At 39.2% G+C, this 23096-nt stretch overlaps 1 protein-coding gene across 2 annotated transcripts in view; it reads right to left on the bottom strand.

Annotated features, from left to right (window-relative positions):
- Positions 1-23096, bottom strand: part of LOC121879567 — a 41755-nt gene that overhangs the window by 12566 nt on the left and 6093 nt on the right. The window lies entirely within an intron of this gene.

Raw genomic sequence — 23096 nt, 5'->3', positions numbered from 1 at the left:
TTTATGGATATTCAATAATCGAATTTCAGGTTAGGTATATCCATTCCTCATTTAGAACGGCCTCTTGTGTTGCCATCTCCAATGTTGGCTTAGAAGTGAATATTCCTGATAAAGATTGATTTCACATAGGGTGATACTACCCTTCAGGTATTTTCCTTGTTTTAATCTTACTACACTGTTATCGTAGCTGCCAGTCCATCACGTGATCATCCACAACCACGTGGTTCAACACCTAACTATCAAAGTACCACAACACAGTAACATAACTACATTACGATGAAAACTACATACCTATCAGAACACAACAATTCCACGTGGTTGACAACTAAACCACCCTCATGGCTCTTAACGACAGACTACCCGGTACCAACTCATGGCTCTAACAACTTTCAGCCTAACACAATCGAACACGTTATCTAGATTGGGACACGCTTTTGTTCTGCTTGAATTTTGTTTATTTTATTAATCTCGGGGAGAGATTTCGTCATTTAGATGGTTGACATACTGTACGACGCAATAACACAAAGACGCCACGTTGCTGTTTTCCGGTGTGGACTTGTGGTTACGTCAGGCCTTTGTTAATGTCGACAAAATAATTAAAAAGATACACATCCTGCCTGCCTGCCTGCGCTTGCCCGACAACCAGTCACTCTGCTTGCTTGCCCGATAAACACTCATCCTACCAGCCACACTAATACCCTGTCAGCCCCACAACCCGTCACCCTAACAACAAGCCACTATCGATTCGTTTATCATAAAATTAATACATACATTCTAAATAAAAAACGCAGGAATTACATAATAGTCGATGGAAACGCCCCTTATAAGGAGTAAGCTACTCGCCTTAGATCACCAGAACATTACTCCGCCCTCTCTCCCCAAGCTTGTTTCACCAGGTGATTAAACACCCCAAACAAAACCTGGGGGATTAGGGCAGGTTAGGTTGGGTTAGATTTAGAAAATGCATATTGGGGAGGGGGCCTAATTTTCAGGTGATCTCTTGTATTTTCCAACTCTCAATGAAGATAAACAAACACAAAAGCTGATGTACTGTACTGGGAAGGCTCCATGACAAGAGGGGGAACACCCGGTAAGAGTAAACAGGTGTGAAGATGTTTACAAACAAGATCTCGTATCCATGGCTTGCTTCCTCTCCTTTTGTGTGTGTGATAATAATAATGTTTAGTCTTGGTATACAAAGCAAATATTTTGTTTCACCATAAAAGCAATCGTCAGTTTTAAGATGAAGGGCGGTGATGTGTGACAATATTTAAGTCTAACCGTGTGAACAGATTTTACAGATTGCCCCGGAGGGGGCTAGTTTATTGGGCACCCCCCTTACATCCTGTGCAAGGTGAAGCGCGGAAGCGTTTACAGTGCCCAACTGGGAAGCATGCTAAGTTCATGCTTGCCTTTATGACTCATGCATTCAGGGCGTGGAAGCCTGAAGGGTCATAGGTTTTGTCAGCAAGTTACAGTGACAGAATGATGAGTGTAAAATTCCCGGTACATTTCATCTGTTTATAGCAAAGCGTGGCAGGTCCCTAATAATGTCAAGTGCCAGGCCTGTGACAAGGAGGAGGGATATCTGGTCAGGGAGGGAAGAGGTGTTGGTAACGGCTGGGGACCTGTAGGGGGAGGTCATGGGGCAAGTGAGGATGTAGTGAGAGAGGGTGAGAGAGTCGTGTGAACCTCTAAAAACACCCACGTGGCTGATAATCCCCCCCCCCTCCTGTACTCCAGAAATGACCTCACTTGTTCCTACTTCTCCACACACACTCACGTCTGAACGATCGCCTATTTTATGCGATATTTGCCATCCCATTTAGACGGTTAGGTTAAGTTAGGTTAGATTACATCGCCAATCGTCTACCCCAAGATAAGATTAGTCCTTGCCCTAACCTACCCGACCCTAACTCAACCTTAACTAACCTACCGCATCCTTGATAGATACAGATATTAATTTAATAGTATCATCATACAAGTTTACATTTAGTTTGGAATGTATATACATAATGCAGTTCACCATGCATATAGAAAACGCATGTATACTGTACAATGTTCAAATACGGTTAACAGGTTCAAATAGTTCCCTCCCCACACACCCGGCCGTCACCATCACACCCAAAGCCTGTACCACACCCTGACCTGTACAACGTCCGGTATATACTCAAAGCGCTGTGTACTTGTTGGAAGAAACCTCGTCACCTGCATGGCACCAACCCCAGAATATATGTAATAGCTGGTATATGAAAAAACTAGTAGGTAGGTCATATTATACCTAGTACTCCTCACACACACGTCCGTGTCTTATACACCACATAAACTGTTGTATAATAAATACCTCTGTAAATATGTAAAACCGAACACGACGAACATGTCCTTCAAAATCTAAACTATTCCGAAAAAAAAACGAAGAAAATATAAAATGCTAAAGGTTGTACAATCCATTATATAGTTGTAGGTCAAGACTGTAAGCGTTAACAACACGAGAGAGCGCACCATCTTCGGTATTCCCAGCCATTTCCAATAGTCTGCACCAGTGAAGTAACTCGGTGCGGTCCCAGTGCATCGTGGTCAAGCCTTTCTCAACCTCTCGGCTCGACCACGCTTGGTTCAGGATGACGGACTGGATTAATTCCCACTTGGACGATCGTCTGTTTAATGCGATTTAACGTAGTCTAAACTAACCATTTAACCAAGATGGTAAAAACCACATTAACAGACGATAGTCCAAGTAGGATGACACCGACACCCAAAAAATTAACACATCCCAGTACTGTATCTTACCTCTAACTTATGGGTTCTTACAAGCTTGGGTCCCGGTCCGGAATATAAGTGCAGAAACCACGTGACTTATCGGATCTTTATGTCAACTACGTCGAGCGTCAGACACAAAGGACGAGCGATCCAGCAGTTTTAGCGGTAGTGATCATGACGGTGCAGTGGGGTCTAACCCCAGCAGGAGGAAAGCAGGCAGGCAGAAGCACATGATTCCCGGAGGGAGGAAGAGTTGTACCGTGCATGTTGTCCCCGGTACAGACACGCCTGGGCTAAGGATGGGTGAGAAGGGGGTGTGAGGAGTGGGAGGGTGTACAGTATATCCACCACACCAGCACCACCTCACGCACCACCCCCACCATCACCTCCACCCCACCCACATAACCCGGCCGCCGTCCCCACCGCACTGCCATCCTCCTCCCTCCCTCCTTGGGTCTCCAGCACCATGCCCTCACTACCGATTGTCACGTGGTCACTGTCCTCAACCGCACCAATTTACACTGGCCGGGTGCACTATATACATCTACTTCAAGTGGTACAGCGTTTAAAACATCCCTTTTCACCACGTTTTCAAACTTCATAACTGTGTCCAGTATCCTCATAGATAATATAAAATTTTCTTTTCTGCCAAACCCACTTTTGAATCCCTCGGACAGTTGTTGGTATTAGTGCCACTTGCTGCAGCTGAAGATATTTGCTAGCGCCTTTGGTGGTACACGTGTTAAAGTGGTGGCGGTGGTGGTGCTACTGTTGCTGCCCTCACTCCAGCTGCTGCCCCACACTTCCTAATGCCTCAAGATTGCTCGCCTAGCCTAGCGGGAGGTAAAACAAGCCAGTCATTCAAGCCGAGCGTCACCTTAAAAACGCCTCCGCCAGCTTCCTCGTCCACCACACACTCGTGACCTCCCTTCCACCACCTGTCACTACTGAGTCTTTGCGAGACCGTCCGTCATATAGCAAGAGACAACATCTACACACACTTTGTCTTTATTAATGAGAGAGAGAGAGAGAGAGGTGTGTGTCTGTGTGTGAAACAGCAGCCGGGAGAAAACCCGACGAGTAAATGGATGGGCGAGTAGAAGATGGGATGGGAGGGTACATGGGTGAGGGTGGGAGGTAGTACTGATCCACGAGGGCCTCTCAGTTGCCTCACTACCCTCCCCCCTCTTCAATCCTCACACACCCACTCCATCCACCCTCCTCCAGCCAATCACAAGTCACTTCAAGAACCCCTAAGTCTAAGAGATCTATGGCGAGTCGCTCGTTCTCAAACATTTACTATGAACGTTCCCGTCCTTAAAACGTTTGGTGCTTACATCGCTAACCCAATCTAGTCCACACCAACCACGAACAAGTCCCCTCGTGTACACCACAATCCCCCCCTCCTCCCCTCGTGTACACCATAAGCCTTCGCTCCCTCGTGTTCACCAATCCCCCCCCCTCCCTCCCCTCGTGTACACCAATTCCCCCCCTCCCTCCCTTCGTGTACACCACAATCCTTCCCTCCCCTCGTGTACACCACAAACCCTAGCTCCCCTCGTGTACACACCATGTCTATCTTCAACGGCACCTACCATGTGTACACCGACCAAATAGCCTCCAAGTGTGTACACGGCATGTCTCCTCTAACACCTACCACCTTCAAAGTGTACACTGACTTCTACGCTGCACACGTACCGTATTCGCCATCTTTTTTTTATTTAAGCATTTATACATAGTATTGCAGTGGTTTATTACAATTTTGCGCTATGTATAATCTAACCCTCCTTGATAACCCCCAGATAAACCCACTATCTCCCCCGAGATATGCTCACTATCTACCCCCTTCCCCGGAGATACACATTATCCATTCCCCCAGATATATCTATTATCTACAGCCCAACATCCTCGATCTGCTCTCCCAGAAATACACCCATTAACTACTGCCAGATACACCCATTATCTACTCTCCCATAGACCCCAGAGGAACATGGAACATCTATCCCCTCCCCCGTGAGATACAGCCATCGTCTACCCCTGAGCACCACCGTATAATCTTACAAACTACAGGCGAGGAATGCCACCAGCCTAACATACACGCAACGATCCAACGTGGCGAGGCTACGAGTCATAACACAACGCAGGCCATTATGACATCTATTTACCCCTAGTATAACATCCCAAGTGACATATTATCAAAGTTCACCATGATTGTGGATTGAAAACTAGGCGTTCCCTCGAGGCGCTGTAAGGTTTAAAATGGTAAATGATGAAGGATAGCCACATGATCTAGCGTGCACGATGTATGCGTAAGAAGGGAGGGAGGGAGGGTAAGATGCGACCTCAGCTTAAAAGGGTCCATTCCCCAATATAAGAGACGAGCATCGCTTCTTCGAAACGCCAAAATAGAAAACTGCTCGACGACGGAAACAAAAAACCCTCACCATTTATTGTCTTAATGTCTGTCCAGTGCCTCAACTGTCACAATAGTAAAACGGTGAAAAATTTATATTCAAATACCTGTAGCTTAGGAAAACTACTACCTATGTCTGTATAGCAGAGGAATAAACAGTTAGGCGCAACACGATTTGTGCTGTGAATTCTTCTTAATTATACGTGCATAGAACCTATTCGCCAAGGCGACTTACCATTCTGAGAATCTCCGTCCCTGCAAAAAAAGGGTCAAGCTGCTCTACCTAAACCTAGTCTATATAAGACACACTAATAACCAGTCATCCCTAACCTATTCATAACTACATCAACACCCAATGTGGTACAGGCTGTCCAGTGTCCACCCTAACTTTCTTCATTCTTCGCATACGCGGCCAGTCGTTCGTGTATTATGACTACCCTCACTGACAACCCAAAACCTACCACCATGCGCTACGCTAGCCGCGACTATGAAAACCAGCCACACTATGGAACCTGACCTCACTCGGTGTCAATACAGTACAGCCATCATCACGGGTGGACACTTCATCCGACACCCATGACGCGTGAGTCCCTCTCAGGCGTTATCGGGAGGCTGCCAGCCCCTCTTGTGGAAACATGACACACTCCTCCCTTTACTACCATCTCCTGTGGTAATCTCCCAAACCCGTAACCTAACCCTTGCTACCGAGTCTATAATGGCAGCTGGTATGTAATTTCGAGGTACAGTACTGGACTACTAATTTGTCTTTACTTCATATGTAGGAAAAATTAATACAAGCCCCTATATTCTGCCAGTAAGAAAGTAACGTCTTTAGTTTCGTTCAAGGGGGGGGGGGGTTAGTGTAGACTGTAGAACATCTTGTTGTTTCAGAGTACAGTAAAGTGAACTCACCGCCCATTATCCACAACATGAGGTCAACATGAGATAATTTTTCACCCTAGTTCAAGAGGAAAAGAATATCCGTCCTCTCCGACTTCAAATATGATGTCAAGTTCATCATCTTTTAGTAATCATCGTCATGAATCACCTCCCGAGCAGGATTAAAGCAACACCTTTTTTTTTTGTACCTGAGAGCCCAATACGACCCGTAATATCTACTAGTTCGCGGACAAAAAACTCACGAGGTTGGTTAGGTGTCACTATTAGGTTAGGTAGATTACATTAGATTAGGTTAGGTAGAGAACATTAAGTAAGGTAGATTTTACTAGGTTAAGTAAAGTCAGATAGATTAGATTAGGTGAAGTTTGTTTTGTCGGGTGAGTTTTTGTCCTATCCCATCCCATCAACCCGTTACCTCACTATACCAAGAGTTAGCCTGAATTGTTAACGCTCTGTCCTACTCAGCTGCTCGTCACATTGTCTCTAAAACACACCCAATATTTTCATCTTAGGGTTAACGTGACACACTTAGGCGACAAACACGGATGGTCGTACCACTGGGATTAAGGTTAGTTAAGTAATGTCTAGGTAGAATCACGCTCCGTCATCCGATATGTGACTTGACTAATTTTACGCACAAGAGTGATGATAGCTCGATGGCTCAACCCTCAGGCCACTCCTTGATAATATGGTCTCTCTCTCTCTCTCGTGTGTGTGTTTGAGTATGTGTGTGTGTTTGAGTATGTGTGTGTGTTTGAGTATGTGTGTGTGTGTTTGAGTATGTGTGTGTGTTTGAGTATGTGTGTGTTTGAGTATGTGTGTTTGAGTATGTGTGTGTTTGAGTATGTGTGTGTTTGAGTATGTGTGTGTGTGAGTATGTGTGTGAGTATGTGTGTGTTTGAGTATGTGTGTGTTTGAGTATGTGTGTGTTTGAGTATGTGTGTGTTTGAGGATGTTTGCGTTTGAGTATGTGTGTGTTTGAGTATGTGTGTGTTTGAGTATGTGTGTGTTTGAGTATGTGTGTGTTTGAGGATGTGTGGATGTGTGTTTGAGGATGTGTGTGTTTCAACCATGATCACACGAATCTACAGTAAGAGTGTCTGAAAATGCATGAGTGTACTGTATCTTATTACGTGAAACTATTTGTGAGGGACTACTGTGCACATTATGGTGACGGTCTTGTACTAGTCCACCTGCAATACTAATGTTCTTCTCGGTGGATGGATGGGTGCTGTAGTGGTGTTGTTGTTGTTGTTGTTTTTTTCAGTTGAAACTTTAGCTGACCATCCGGTAAATGTGGTAGTAAATCCCGTGTACAACAATAACTTTGCTTCTTTTATTACACTAATATAGCAATAAATTTCCACACATACAATACTTAAGTTTCTCTCTCTCTCTCAAAAACAGCATCCACTCTGCCATCCACACTGAACCAAAAGATAGCATGATATCGGCAATGGAGAAACAGAATTGCAATCATTTTGAAATACATGTAAGCTATTCCAGGACATAAAAAAATTAAATAAAAAATAATAATAATAAATTAGTGCATCTTGCAAAGGAAAAAATTATATACTGTACACGAGTGAAGGGGATAAGAGAGAATGAGGGATCCAGAATCAGGGGAAGCACCAGGACCCAGGATTTCTCTGCCAGGTCCTGCATATACAGTATAATGTATGTGTACTGCATACAGTATGACTACAAAATCGGTTTCACCAGCCTGCTGGCAGTTAGCATAAACAGTGCCACAAGGTAATCTTTTCTGTTAACTTTGAGTCACATAAAATTACGTACATTTTTACACGTACCGGTATACCATGAATATAATTAACGTAAACCGAGTTATCTCAGGATATGTGGACGTATCTCACTCACTAATTATTAACATTACCAGATAGTTAGTTTTTTGTGTCCAAATAAAGTCTGCTTCATTAAAAACTCCTGTTCATCATTATCTAAATAAAACCAGCTCTTCTTTTCTAGTACGCATCTGCACATATGTACGATAACAGGTATTTGAGAGAGAAACAACGCCAACATGCATATTGACCCAAGTACAGTGAATCTTATAGCTAAAATTATATGACCTTTAGGGTATCCTTTCAGGATGCTGGGGAATGAAGGAGTGAGAATGGGGGTCTGACTATCATCCAGCAGAGGGGGTGGGGGTAACTTTTATTATCAGGCTCCAGCAGCTGCCAGGTGTTGGCCATGATAACAATAATACACCCCCCCCTGAAAACCTACACACATTTTGTTTTCTGTTGTGTGTGTGTGTGTGTGTGTGTGTGTGTGTGGCAGATTCTGAACAGTATAAAAAAGATTATGAATTTAGAATTATACTGTATATAAAAAAAAGTAAAAAAGTCTGCACCATTTAATTTTATTAAGGCAGTGTAAGATCTATCGAGAAGTTTGATTAATGTTTATAAATGGTTATGAAACTTTGCATGGTGCAGAGGGATCAATCTGAAGTATACATAGATTAATACAAAAAGTTCAAACCAAGACAAATTCTGCATTTCAAATCCAATTATTTTCTTCTGACGGATGAAAACAAGACAATATGAAATGAGATCAGGTATAGTACTTTTAACTTATGAGAAAATGGGACAGACTGCTTGATGGGGTGGACTTCATGTTTATTCATTAGGACTATTTTTCATTCCGTCCAATCTCTCATCAAACACTGGTCTAAGCTGAGCAGGGTATAGTACTGTGCCTGTCCATGATTTTCGAAAATCAGACTGGCATTCTCTTGGCACATTTTAAATACTTTAAAACTCTGATGGAAGCAATCAGTACACCAGTTCAGAAATAAAACAGCAGATGAACAATCTCCTCTGACAGAATACAGAAATCAGTAACCCAAGACTTGCCACAATAACCTCAAGTATAATAATAATAAAAATAAATGACAAACCATATCCCGGCACTCTATTATATTAATGTAGTATTTTTTTCGTCTGATATGTCAAGGATGTCCTTTGATTTCATGTGAATGTTTCTAGGTTACGGGATGTTCAACGAACTAAACAATACAGATACATGTGACTGACTGGGGGGACGAGACTGGTTAGTGACAGGCTTGGAGACTGATTTTTATGGTTGGGTGACTGGTTGGCTGAATGACGGTTAAATGGACTGTTCAGCTAACTATTTGGATGGTTGGGTGACTAGCTAGTTATGTATGTAATACAGTCATTAACTGACAAGTAGGTGACTGATTCACTGTTTGGTTGACTGACTGACTTCCTATTTGACTTTAAGTCTAAAATCTGACTGGTTAACTGACTAACTGAACTTTTTAGAGAAAGAGTGACTGACTGGTTGGAGTGACATATGATGTCAGGACAGCTGATAACAGGACCACGACCCTGCAGGATGTGGTGGTGGTGATGGCAGCAACTCCCAACTCTCGTCAACCTTCCAACACCACCACCCAGTATAAAGCACGCATTATCGCTCCCACTTGAACTATACTGTAGCAACATATTATGCACTTTCTATCATAAACTGAAACTCATGTCACACCACATCATTATACAATATAGTTCCTCTAATCACAGCCAGAACATATCTCTCCCCGAGTAGAGTACAGAAGTAGTAGAGTGACCAGCATTGTCTATATGTATATCTACTTAAGGATCCCCAAAGAATTGTTATAAGAACCAATATAGCTACAATTTCGTTCTTGGAATAACATGGGTATACTGTATAGTCATCCTGCCACCCCTTTGTGCAGCTACGTTCTTTAAGTCAATAGGTCAAAGGCCATGGACACAAACAGAACATGTTAGCATATCCCAGGAAAAGAAAATCACAATCTTGTCACTTATCATACACAAAAACATTCAATTTAGCAGCATAATTGATGGTTGGCTTATCAATTCAAGAGATGCTATGTCAAAGGTTAAGTTCAATACCATGCATACTGCAGCATTGGTTAAGCGCATAAGATCTACAATACATAATATTCCTACTTGGCAAGCATATAAAGTTACGTATATTTTCGAGAACCTTTGGCGCTGTTATTTTTAGGGTCAGGAAGTCGAGGATTAGTCATCACCAAGCATGTAAATAGAGTACTGTATGTATATGTCAGCAGCATAACCCTTGAACCGAGCAACAATGATCACACTTGTCACATATACTGTGTTAAAAAGCCAATCACAAGAGCTGCTATGGTTTAAGGGTCAAATGATCAGAGGTCAAGGTAACAGCTCTGATACAGGCACCAATCAGTAGGTGTTGGCACGTCCTGTCTATTTATTATAATCAATATTCACGAAACACTAGAACCAATATATATATTTCATGTCATAACAATGAAGCTGATCAGTACTTTTTACCAATAAACACAAAATGAACTATCATAAGAATTGAAACACAGCACTGCCAGTCAGCACACACATATACATATCAAATTCAACACTAAATATCATTCTACCCATTATAATGCACATGTCAGAACAGCAACATTATTACAGTATATGTCTTTACAAAATGATAAACCACAACATGAAGCTTCAGAATTTTAACTTCTACACTATTATAAACTTCAATACTATTATATATAGGTATGAATTTTATTAATCACTATAACCTACTTGCAAATAATTATAAACCACTAAAATAAATCTTCTCCTGAACCCAAGAACCACTATAAACTACTTGTCATTTATAAAACACCTATTTTTTTTAAGACTGCTATTCTGTATGTTACTTAAGATTTGTAAGTCCTTATACAGTACTGTACATTGTTATGAGTTATTGATAACTGGTTCTAGTGCCCAAACGTAACACCTTACAATTACATCATGACACACCAAACCATATAAATAGCGTCTGTGGTAGTAAACACACACTAACATGCATATTCATATACCAGGACACTTAGGTAAGTATGTGGGGGTTAAACACAATTCTTCATTGTTACTCATTGGGGTAAGATTTGTACACAATATTAAAGTGAACAAAGTGAACCACCAGGACACTAAATGTTAAACTTAACACAAGACCAGTCAGCCAATCATGCAGTTCATATAAGAACAAATGCAAAATCTTGTGATTCAATAATTGTTTAGAGTAAATGATAACCGAGACAGTTCGCCTGGAAATACACAATGAAGCACACAGCATGCGGTAAAACTGTCCATCATAGCAAGCACAAAAATAAACAGTAAGAGTGGATTACAAAATTAATTATCAGTTGGATAAATCACATCCACTCAAAACATTTGCTTCCTATCTAGATAAGTCATCTCCTAAAGTTTAGTAATAATCACACAATGTTGCCCACCTTCACAAATTCACCAACAATTATGGTAAGGAATGTGGATGGAAACCATACTTCAGTAAAGTGCTGTTGAACTGAGGAGACACTGTACATGTTAATCAGACTGAACTACTGTACTCTCGCAAGGTACTAAGGGGTCACAAAAGTTATCATATAGATTTGCTGTGCATAAATTCTGACTTCAAAGAGGTCATATTAACCAATTTATCTTGTAAACTGTAGTTCACAGATAAATATGATGTAATTTTTTGTGGTCAACCCATTCTCAATTCCGGTAACATTTTAGAAACAAAATTAGTTTGGATAACACGTCATTTATGAGAAAAATGAATACCCACAATGAAAAATTGTGTCGACAAACCTTAGCACCACAGAATTTGAAAAGTTTGTGAGAGTAGAATACCTTGCCTAATCACCGTCAAATTATTTACTGTACTGTACTCAATAATGATTTATCCAGATGGGCAGTACCAGTAAATATTCCATAAGAAATAAACTGACCCCATAAAAGAAGAGAATAGTGACCCACTCTAATGGCTAATGCACATACAAGGTACCTACATTGTACCCACGCCCCATACACATCTCCCCAATTCTTTACCCAATACTATATTCCACTGCTCCTCCCCAAACCACTACCCACCTTCTGGCATTAGGACATCACCCTTTTTATCATCTTTTATCCTGTATCTTACACTCGTACATCTCCCTCTCTTTTCAAAAACTTTTAGCTTCACAGATAAAAGGTAAATACTGTACTATATTATTTTCCCCATAACAAGGGAACTTTTAGCTCCTATCTCTGTAATGTACCCAGGTTATTCCCATGAAAATCACTGTAGTGTACTTGTACTGTCCTGTTGTCTGGATAGTTTATAAACCCACTTAATTTTTCTACCTAACCAAACTGTTATTTCAGATTAACAACCCTTCTATTTTCATAATTTAACTACAGTGTAATTACTCAAAGTAATTGTTACTAAATCTGTACTTGCATCACCATTTCTGAATAAATATTTTGTTTATAAGTTATGTTAAGCAATTGTTGCTGCTGAGGGCTAATGCTAGCTGCGACTGTGATCACTAAAGCTAACCTGATGCATCTATCATTGATACTTGCTTAAAATAGAAAGACACTCAATTGTAAACCCAGTGGTACACCTGGTAGTTTACCCACCAGTACAGTATACCAAGGATGGGCCAGGAGAGAGCAGCAGGTGTGATGGTGCCAGCGGAAGCAACACTTCCTGTGGCCCCTGGCACTATCTGTCCCTGTCGACCTCAGATAACATCGGCCGCCTGGATGCCCCACCATACCAGATGGTCCGGATGTTTAGTATATGGGATTACCATCAGGTGTTCTTCCCTCAACATATAATATTTTAACCAAAACCAAAAATAACCTGAAGCAGTCATCACCCCCCTTGAAGTCAATTCTTAATACAGTATAACTACTGTACAACACATCTACTGGAGTTTCACTTGACAATGCCTATTTCATCACAAAGAATGAGAACATAAAGCCATTACTGTTCATGCCTAATGCCACCCCAACAAATTTAATTTATATTACTGTAGTGTCACCTTTTTTTTAATAATCAAAACAAGAACCCAGTTTGCTACAAATATCTATGGAATGATATTAGTGACATAAAAAGATAGTCTATACTATACAGTACACCAAACAATACAAATTCCTGGCTATCATGTACAGTATAAATTTACACATTTTAGCAGATAAAAACCCAGATTCAGATTAATCTAAAAGTTTTATACCAAATTATCAACAAGTTCCGCGACCCTATTACAGAACCTAATTCGGTACAAGGTAAAGGCATTTCCATCATAAACAGGTTCAGTTCACAAATAAAAATACTGATAAACACAAAGGATATGATAAACAAAACAATAGAAAGAGATAGAAAAAATAAATATATTTTCTTGTTTTGGCAAATCTCAGTCAGTATTTGTTCACACTTTAACATGGGACAGGAGGGTGGGACAGGTGTAAGAGTGAGACGTACAATCCATGTCCTTTACTAGGTTCTGAAGTGCTGTCCTAGCTGAATTTGTGTTTCTCATCTCCGCTACATTCTGTCTTTCTTCTAACAACAGGTCTATTATTATTTAGGATATGTAAACTGATTTGGGTATCTGTCTTTGTCATAATGGTCTTTTTTAAAGAAATGTATAATCACTGTTCGTAAATTAGTAAAATTCAAGGGTAGTACTGTAATTCCCCACCCCTCTTACTCTTCTGATTCATGATATAGGCTGTTTGTCTCATTCATTCTATGTGCATGTGTGTGTGTGTGTGTGTCTGTCTGCACACACATACTCGTACAGTATATGAAATGGAAAACCTCACAGTTGGGAAACAGTGAAGGAGATTAAACTAATGAATAGTATTCACAAATAAAATTATGCTATGTGGAAGGAGACTTTGGAAAGAAGAAAATAGCAGGTAGCAGCCCTAGAATTACAGTAGTACATATTACACAAATCAGAAAATTTGGAGTCTCGAGCAATTTCATTACCATTTAGGCCACCAGCTTTGCGTCATTACTTGAGTGAGTCAGTGGATGCATTCTTACACTACCAGCAATGGGAAAAATTTAACATACAAACTTCTTAGGCAGAATCCTTCATCTTTATTAGCAAACTTCAAAAGTGTTGAAAGCTACTTAAAAAAAAAAAAGTGTGGATAATGGCATTTTGAGTGTTTAAAAAATATGTGGGAGTGGGTTAGTGAATGTAAGGGTGAATAGGATCTACAAAAATGGAGAAATTATCCTCTTTAATACTTAGGAGCTTGTAGCCAGGCAGGTTTCATAATTATGGACTGTGTATAGAGGCTCCATGTCCTTTATGTTAGCCAGAGTTGATTCATTATCCCATTTTGGATATATTAATCATCCCTTCCTCCCGAGCACACAGTGGGTCTTAAATGTGGGAGATTTGGTGCAAAAGTTGCCCGTTGGAGGCATGTTTGCCCAATCCTCACACACACACACACTCCATCTTAATTCTGGGCCTTTCCACCATTTTGAATTCAACTCCACCACACTACAGTCAGTCCCCGACTTATGACAGGGTTTGGGACCGACGACCAGGATGTAAGTCGAAAATGCGAAAATAACAGAGAGAATCTAAAATGGGTGTCTCTTTTCCTTCTCAGCACCACGAAACTCTCACTTTTACGCTTGCCAGCCATTTTAAAGGGAATTACAAACGACAATTTTGTCAGTACACTGCATTTTTGGTGTTTTTTGGCAAAAAATTAGATTTTGCTGAAAATCACAGTATGGGTACTCCTGAGCTTGCTGATTATGAACATGTGGTCCATGATTCGATCGCAGAGTAATTAGTGGCCAAAATGACCCTTGAAAGATTTTACTGACATTTTTCAATGCTAATTACTCATGAACTATGGGTTTCCATGGTGTGATTTAGGGTTTGGGCGTTATTCTGAAAGTTCTCAATTAGTTAAACCCTTTAAATTTCAATTCTGAGAAAAAAGTATATTTTGGTCAAAAATTTTGTAAGGTGTAAGACTTACATTTTTGGCCAAAAATTACATTTTACTGAAAATCACAGTATCGGCACTCCTAAGCTTGCTGATTATGAACATGTGGTCCACGATTCGATTGCAGAGTAATTAGAGGCCTAAATGACCCTTGAAAGATTTTACCGACATTTTTTAATGCTAATTACTCATCAACTATGGGTTTCCAAGGCGTGATTTAGGGTTTGTGTGTTATTTTGAAAGTACTCAATTAGTTAAACCCCTTAAATTAATTACATTTTACTGAAAATCACAGTATCGGCACTCCTAAGCTTGCTGATTATCAACATGTGGTCCACGAGTCGATTGCAGAGTAAATAGTGGCCAAAATGACCCTTGAAAGATTTTACTGACATTTTTTAATGCTAATTACTCATCAACTATGGGTTTTCATGGTGTGATTTAGGGTTTGTGTGTTATTCTGAAAGTTCTCAATTAGTTAAACCCCTTAAATTTCAATTCTGAGTAAAAAGTGTATTTTGGTCAAAAATTCTGTAAAGTGTATGACGGGTGTCAAACTCGTGGCCCGCGGGATGACGGTAAAATTCATCATCCCGTGAAATTATGAAAGAAATAGATATAATCATGTTTATTTAGTAAAATGAATTTTACATATTTAAGATCAGACAAACCCAAATGAGGTATTCCTGGTAATCCAGGTAAGGTAATGTGTGAAGCTGTAAGCTTCAATCCTGCAAATATGTGATATAACACTTGTGTTGGCCCTGGAGAGGGTTAACTTAAATAAGAATTGGCCCTCGAAAGCTTTTGAGTTTGACACCACTGGTCAAGAGAGTTCTAGAAACCCTCCTACCCTCCCTACCACACAGGCATTATCTTGGTACTTCCAGGAGTAATTAAGCCACTGGAGTCTAGAGCCCCAAGGAACAGTGGACTACACATATCCTGTAAGAATTGGTTGAAAGTGTCTCTGTTAAGTGAACTATGTACAATAAAAGACAAAAGTCGTGTCGCAATTTTATCCAAAGATTAAATATAACCCGTGAAACATTAATTATAAGAGCCCCCTACCACAAGGCAGAGCGCACCAAAAGTTAGCCCTTCAGCATATGTTTTCACCAAACATCACGATACGACTTTTGTCTTTCATTGTACCTGTACACATGATGGTGGAAGGGAAGAACTGCAAGTACCAAGAACAGGAAAAGGAATGGAAAGAGTCCCAGTCCACAATAAACCTTACCATACCAGAGAAACAGAGTAACCAAGGAAACTCCATATTCAAAGCTTATTATACAGAGGATGAGGATATAGATGGAAAACAAACTATCCATAATGGAGATGAAAAAGGCATTGGTAAATATTTTGTAGAAATTAAAAACAGGATACGACACCAATTCCTGCAAGGCTAATTAGGAGCAATCAAGATTATAGTTCCCCGAAACAACTGAAGCTTCTGCATGACCCGGAGTAATCAGAAAAAGGAAGTATATGACAAAAAATATCTTAATCATAATCCAAAGAAGGTATTCACTCCAAAGGCACCATCCTGTGGGACAACCAAAACAAATACTCAAAATTTGCATCTTCAGTCTAATGCAAGCAGTCACCAAATGATTAACCCCCAGAGAATACATCAAAAAGCACTCATCATCTAACTCTCATTTATAGGTTAACAACTTGTGCTAAGACAAAGCAACTAGTAGTACCTGTAGTTGCCAACTACTGTACTGTACTGTACTCAAAAGTTCAAAGATCCCCTTTCATATGGGAAACTGCTGTTCTGTTGTTCACAATATATACAATATACTGTACAGTATTCTTCTCACAAGTGGGCTTTCTTTCATATACATATTCCCTGGTTTACAGAAGAATTCTGTTGCAGTAAAACCTTACGTAAATAGATTTTTTTAAGTTGGAGCAAATTTTTCCATGGACTCTCATTATAAATGAAATACTACTGTACATGCAATACAGTACATTAAGAATTTTATACCTGTACAGTACTTACAAGAAACAGGATGATATTTTAAACTAAATTAACAGTATGAAGCACCAAGTCAACTTATATAATACTTGTACTGTACATATATTTCTGTAGTAATACATTGTTTCCCATTCTATAATTGGAAATATGTTTTCCATGGAAAAAACCTGAACCCCTAAATTCCCGCTACTTTGTATACATGGCGCATAAGTGCAGTGTAGTGTCAGGTGGCAAACGGCAGCATTTCATTTTTAATGAGAGTCCGTGGAATTGAAAAAATCTATTTATGCAATGTTTTATTGCAACGGAATTCTTCTTTAAACTGAGGAATATGTATATGAAAGAAAGTCCACTCATGAAAGAATACTGAACAGTATATTGTATATTTTGTGAACAACAGAAAAGCAATTTCCCATCTGAAGAGGAAATTTTATACTGATATACAGTACTGTGTGTTTTTCCTTGTGAAGTGGTATAGTTCATTTAGTGGTAGTGTTTGTTCTGCTTCTGTACAGCACTATTGATACAGGTGTATTATTATATACTGCTCCCCGACTTACGAAGGGGTTAGGGACCCAAATCCAGGTCGTAAGTCGAAATGGTCATTAGTCGAAAATACTTAAATAATATAGAAAATCTAAAATGGGTGTCTCCTTTCCTTCTCAGCACCACAAAACTCTCACTCTTAAGCTTGCCAGCCATTTTAAAGTGAATTACAAACGAAAATTTTGTCAGTACACAGCGCAATCACTGACGTTGGGACTCGAAAATACGTAATTTGACAAAATTTTGGTACGACTGAGGCGGTCGTAAGTCGGGGAGTAGCTGTGGTGTACTGTAATTATGTGTTCGTTACACTTAATAGGTTCTTTATATTGCATGTAAATCACTATACTTAATAAGATTGAGGTTTGATAAACAGCACCTTTATAATGCCCATTTGTTGGAAAATCTGGGCTTCTACCTCCCCACCAAAAAATTCCTAGCTACTGTTAACTACTTAGGCAAATGGCTATTCCAAAAATTAGCATATATATTTCCAAGAGATCAAAAGATTTAGTAGAATAAACATGCTGTAACTTCTGTATGCATACTATTATTGTTTTTCAATAATTTTAGTGAAAGTTTGTTCATACAAAAATTAGTCTACACAAAGCAAATTATGTATACCTCAGTGTCATACAGATACCAAACTGACTATGTACTCTGGCCCAGCCAGGAACTAGGTGGCTCAAAAATACATCCCCACTGAGCCATCAGTCTAGGATCCAGAACAATTAGCCAATCTCTCTAAAATCAACAAGATGATTTTTGAAAGTGTAATTAGTAGCCCAAATTTTATCCCTCTTGGACATAAAGGGAAATCAAGGCAAGCACTGACATCAGAGTAATAACTGCACATCACCTGATCTCCTAGTCAACCATAATGGTCTTCAAGACTTCAATCTCATTCATTCCCAGCTCACTTCCACACTAAAACACAGAAGGAGGGAGGATTCCATGCCTCCTACTTCCAAGTTCAGCCATAAAATAAAATGGGATTTCACCATCAATCCTTCATTTATAGCTAACTATCCTTTGCTGTGCAGCTGAGTATCTGAGACCAGCATGAAATGGGAGGAGGCAGCAGTAGAAATTCCATCTGTTACAGTGACAGAGCACCCAAAAGGAAGTTTACCCTACTTTTCAAGAATTCATAGTAAGGGACGAGGATAACCTTACAAACTTCCCAGTTCATAAAAGTATGAATGAAAGATGCCCCTACAGCAGCCATTAACCCCTTCACTATGGGGACACCCCTTTTAATTTTTTATGTGATTAACATCAAACAATTTTATTCATCTCAGAAGGGAAGCCATACACAAGTGGTTAAATAAGCAAAATTCTTGGGGTCATGAATTGGGTCTGTGCAGTTGGGCTCAGCTGATGAGATGACTTTGACAATCATATTGGACATATACTGTAAGTAGCAGAAACTCCACATTTAGAATAATAGTTTAATAGAGTTTGTTGAAGAAAATGCTAAGTAATTCTAAGATAAAAATGATTACTGTAAACCATCTGCCAATTTACAGGTTGAGACCTGACTACACTCAGGCAAAAAATAGGGAGTCATCCATTCTGCAGTTTCATACTCTCCTTCATAATGCTGATGTAAGAAGGAAGATGACGTTCAAGTTACCAACTCCTGATTCTCTGATACAAATATAGCAGATACCAATAACCTGTAAGAATCCGTCTCTCCATAATAGGATCAAGAAAGATCCTTAAATACTAAGAAAGAGAGATTAATATAAAGATTCTCTCTCAAAGTCCTAGCCAAGGAATACTAATGATACAGTCCTCATGTACTGTATTAGCAGATTTATTGTCCTTCTGAAAACCCCAAATAAGAAAACAAAACAGCAGTGAAGTCAGAATAGTTTCCAATTTCTGTAACTAATAAAATCCATAAGTGTCTCTTAAGATGATTTATACTGTCTCACAGTCAAACCTCTTGGAGAACCAATTAACACTTATGAACTAATGACAAAGATACTTAACATTGAAAAAATTATGCTTGCAAACAGATGTGCTCATGGCTTAGTGACAGCTTGCCACACTGAGTTCATGAAAGTGTTAAAAACTCGCCTACAGAACATTCATACATCTCCATCAAAACCTTTGGGAGAAAACCCACATGACAATTATGTACAATAGCAGACAACACCACCAAATCAATACATTACATCCCTCAAAGGCTAGTACCTCTGCTGAAGGTCTTCCTGCTTCCTTAAACACTTCTCTTTAATATCCTGTGTTGGAGTTTGGAGACTATGTCTTCTGGCTTTAGATAATCTGAGGGAAATTGCAAATTCATATCCTCATATGTCTAATACAGCCATGGCAATAAATTTTCTTTGTGCCGTTCATTTTATTCTCAAACACATTCACACAGGATTGAGACACCCTTATAACAAAAGCAGGGGCAGCAAAATAATGTCAGTTGTGACATGACAGCAAAACAATGTCAGTTGTGACAAAGTAAATAAAATATTTCCCAATTTCCTACTACAAGTATAGTAATACATTCCTAGGGATCATAAGTCTTAAGAGCAACAGAGGTTGTCCTCCAGATATTTGTCACAATTGTCCCAAAATTAGCCAAGGTTTATCCAAAAATATTCTTTGTAAAAGTCCAACTAAATACTATACGTATGTCAAAAATATGTACTAATTATTTCCATAACTTCTTATAAAAAGTCAAGAGGATTCATGTTACAAGAGCAGTAATGTACCCAATCAGTCTGTCAGCTTCTAAGGTTGAAATCTCAATAAGTCTTCAACCATCATTAGAATAGATCCCCGTGATTCCATTTCAGTAAACACTTAAGAATTTCCTCGTAACTCCAGGCTTGAGTCATAGTAGGCCAGGAAAACAAAACCATCAAAGGTGAGACTAAATTACTCACTGTGAAATCTGATGATACCTTAACATAGAGCCAGTAATGCCAGTTCCCAGGCAGCTCAGCAACTGTATCCAAATAAGACTCTTAACAAACCCATACAAATATCTTTAACATTAAATAAATAATCCTTTGCTAAATATTTACACTTAGAACTGTGTGGCTCACGAAGATATTTAAAATTGTGCTTAAATAATCAAAACAAAACACTTATCTGCAAAAATGTGCAATGAACAGTGGGACCACTTACTCATTGTGAGGTGTGGACAGGAATGGATGAAGTCGATAACTGAAAGGCCTGTATGGCAGACCCAGAGAACAGGTGCTGTGCAGTAATTTGTGACATCACTGCTCCCTCCGATCACCTCCCTCTTTGTCTGAGAGGGATAAAACCTAAGACTTTACCCTTTTCTTAAGACATTAATTGCTTTTGGGGAGATTTAATAATAGTTTAGTCTGTTCCACAACTAATGTCAGGGTCTCCTGGACCTTGGAATGACAGCTTAGTGAGGAAACATACTTAAACTGTCTAGTGACTAACAGCTGGCCATAAATGCACATTTAAAAAAAAAAAAAAAAAAAATGGTGTACCTGAAGGTGTCACTTGATCACCCTTTGAACGGATTAGTCCCTCATTTCTTAACCTGTCTGACTGAGTACAGTACTTGTACAGTACAGTACTAGAAAACAACTGTTCTGTCACATCTACCATATGTTCAGCCTGTGATTACTTTTGAGTTTTAGTTTTCATTATCTCTTGCCTTTTATTCTATTTTCTTCTGCTGTACTGTTGAAATCTGTTTACAATCAATAGTTAGTATTTACCGCAAGTCAACATCTATGGATTCTTCCTTGATATGAAAAGGAAAAAATCACCGAAAAAATTAAGTAAATGTATCCAGATAAATAGGAAATACACAAATAAAATGTATACTTTACACTGATTTCCATCAACAACCTAAACATTTGGTATAAAATCTAATCAGACTAGACAAAAGCAGGCATGGTGGATGGTCTATGACAGGCATGAACAACCTTTCCTCAGTCATGGGCCGAATTACGATTTAAATATTTTTCTGCGGACCAACCCACCAAAATTTATATCCTAAACTAACCCAAAAGTAATGCTAACATTGTAATAGCACGGACAGTGAAGCAGTTCATCCTCACGTCCACCTTACGATATTTTCAGTTTACATTCACAATCTTTTTCCCATTTATGAAACAAATCCTCATAATAATTTTTTTGGTAATATGTCAAAGTTTCTTGACATTTAACAGAAGATGAGTGAAACAGTCTGAATTCGTTGATTTTTCCTACAATTACAACATTTGTCTTACTTATGAGACACCCACCAGAATAATGACAATGTTAATCTTGGAATATGAGGAACTACAATGAAACAACCTATAGGCAAATCTCTTTTTATATATGTGCCTATAGGTTGTCCCATAGTAGTTCCTCATATGCCAAGATTAACATTAATTTTGTCGGTTTCAACCCAAAATTAGATTTCCTTTAAAATCTCAGGGTACTCCTGAGAATGCAGATTCCAAATCTATGGTCCACAATTCGATGGCAGGGTAATTATTGGTCGAAATGATACTTAGAATATTATAATTACATTATTTCAATGATAGTTAAACCGTGTGACCACCACCCGTGACCCCAACCTTTGTTAATTCCCAAGTGACCCACTGCCATATAGCAGCTAATCCATCAAACAGTCCGTGCCAAACTTGGCCTATAAGCTCACACAAGTTAAAATGTTTATATACGTAGTTGACTATATAAACTGTACTGTACTTATTTCACTGTTACATTTTTGTGGTTACCTACGCTTAGGTGATGAAACAGTAACGAATTGTGCAGAGATTATTTTTTAAATAAACATTGCTTTACTCACGATAAACTGGCTGCATCTACCTGAACTGCAGGCCACATTAAATAGAATTTCTCAATCACTCCACGGGCCGCACAAACACATGGTCTGGGCGGGTTGCCCATGCCTGGTCTATGACAGTGGGGTGTGTGAGTGACACTGCCTCCTCACTCTCACCTTGAACAATGTTTCCTGACTTTCCACTTCAAATTCTTCCTCTACCACCAATGATGGCTGTCATTTAAGGGTCAAGTTTATTTATTAATGATATAAAACTTAAAGATAAATTTTCACTCTTCTCTATATCTTATTATCACTATATAAACTAATTATAAATGAAGCTATCTCCCTTGAGAAATGTTCAGTTAACAGAGAATTATTTCTTTTAACCCAATTGGTACAGTATAGTGTATGGTGCAAATATTGAGCCCAAAACATACTATACACTTTCAGTTACAGTATTTCATGTAAACATACAGAATTCCATTAGAACTTAGAATCGTCAAGAGATTACAAGCACTGCATTACTTAATAATTGGGAACACCGAGAAACACGGAACAGTATTTCCAGCTGCAGACATGTCAAAGCCAACAACTTTCTTGTTGCATCCCACTAAATAAAATAGAGGTAGTCTCCAGTCAACATGCCATGCCTGAAAACCTTATTATTACAAGCCAATCATCACAACATGCAAATATAGATATCTTATAGTCAACTCTATCACTGCAACTAATGACATTTTAGCAGTATATAACGATGTAACATAAATATCACAATTACTTACCTCAATAGGTTGAGTTGAACTGAAAATGGTTTGTTCAATAGCTCAGGCTCATCCTGTATGAACATGGGCCTGAAGCTACAAGATTATGGGTATG

This window comes from Homarus americanus, unplaced genomic scaffold, assembly GCF_018991925.1.
Source record: "Homarus americanus isolate GMGI-L3 unplaced genomic scaffold, GMGI_Hamer_2.0 scaffold9741, whole genome shotgun sequence".
NCBI classification, from domain to species: domain Eukaryota; kingdom Metazoa; phylum Arthropoda; class Malacostraca; order Decapoda; family Nephropidae; genus Homarus; species Homarus americanus.
The sequence above is the reverse complement of the archived record's forward strand: the minus strand, read 5'-3'. Positions and strand labels throughout refer to the sequence as shown.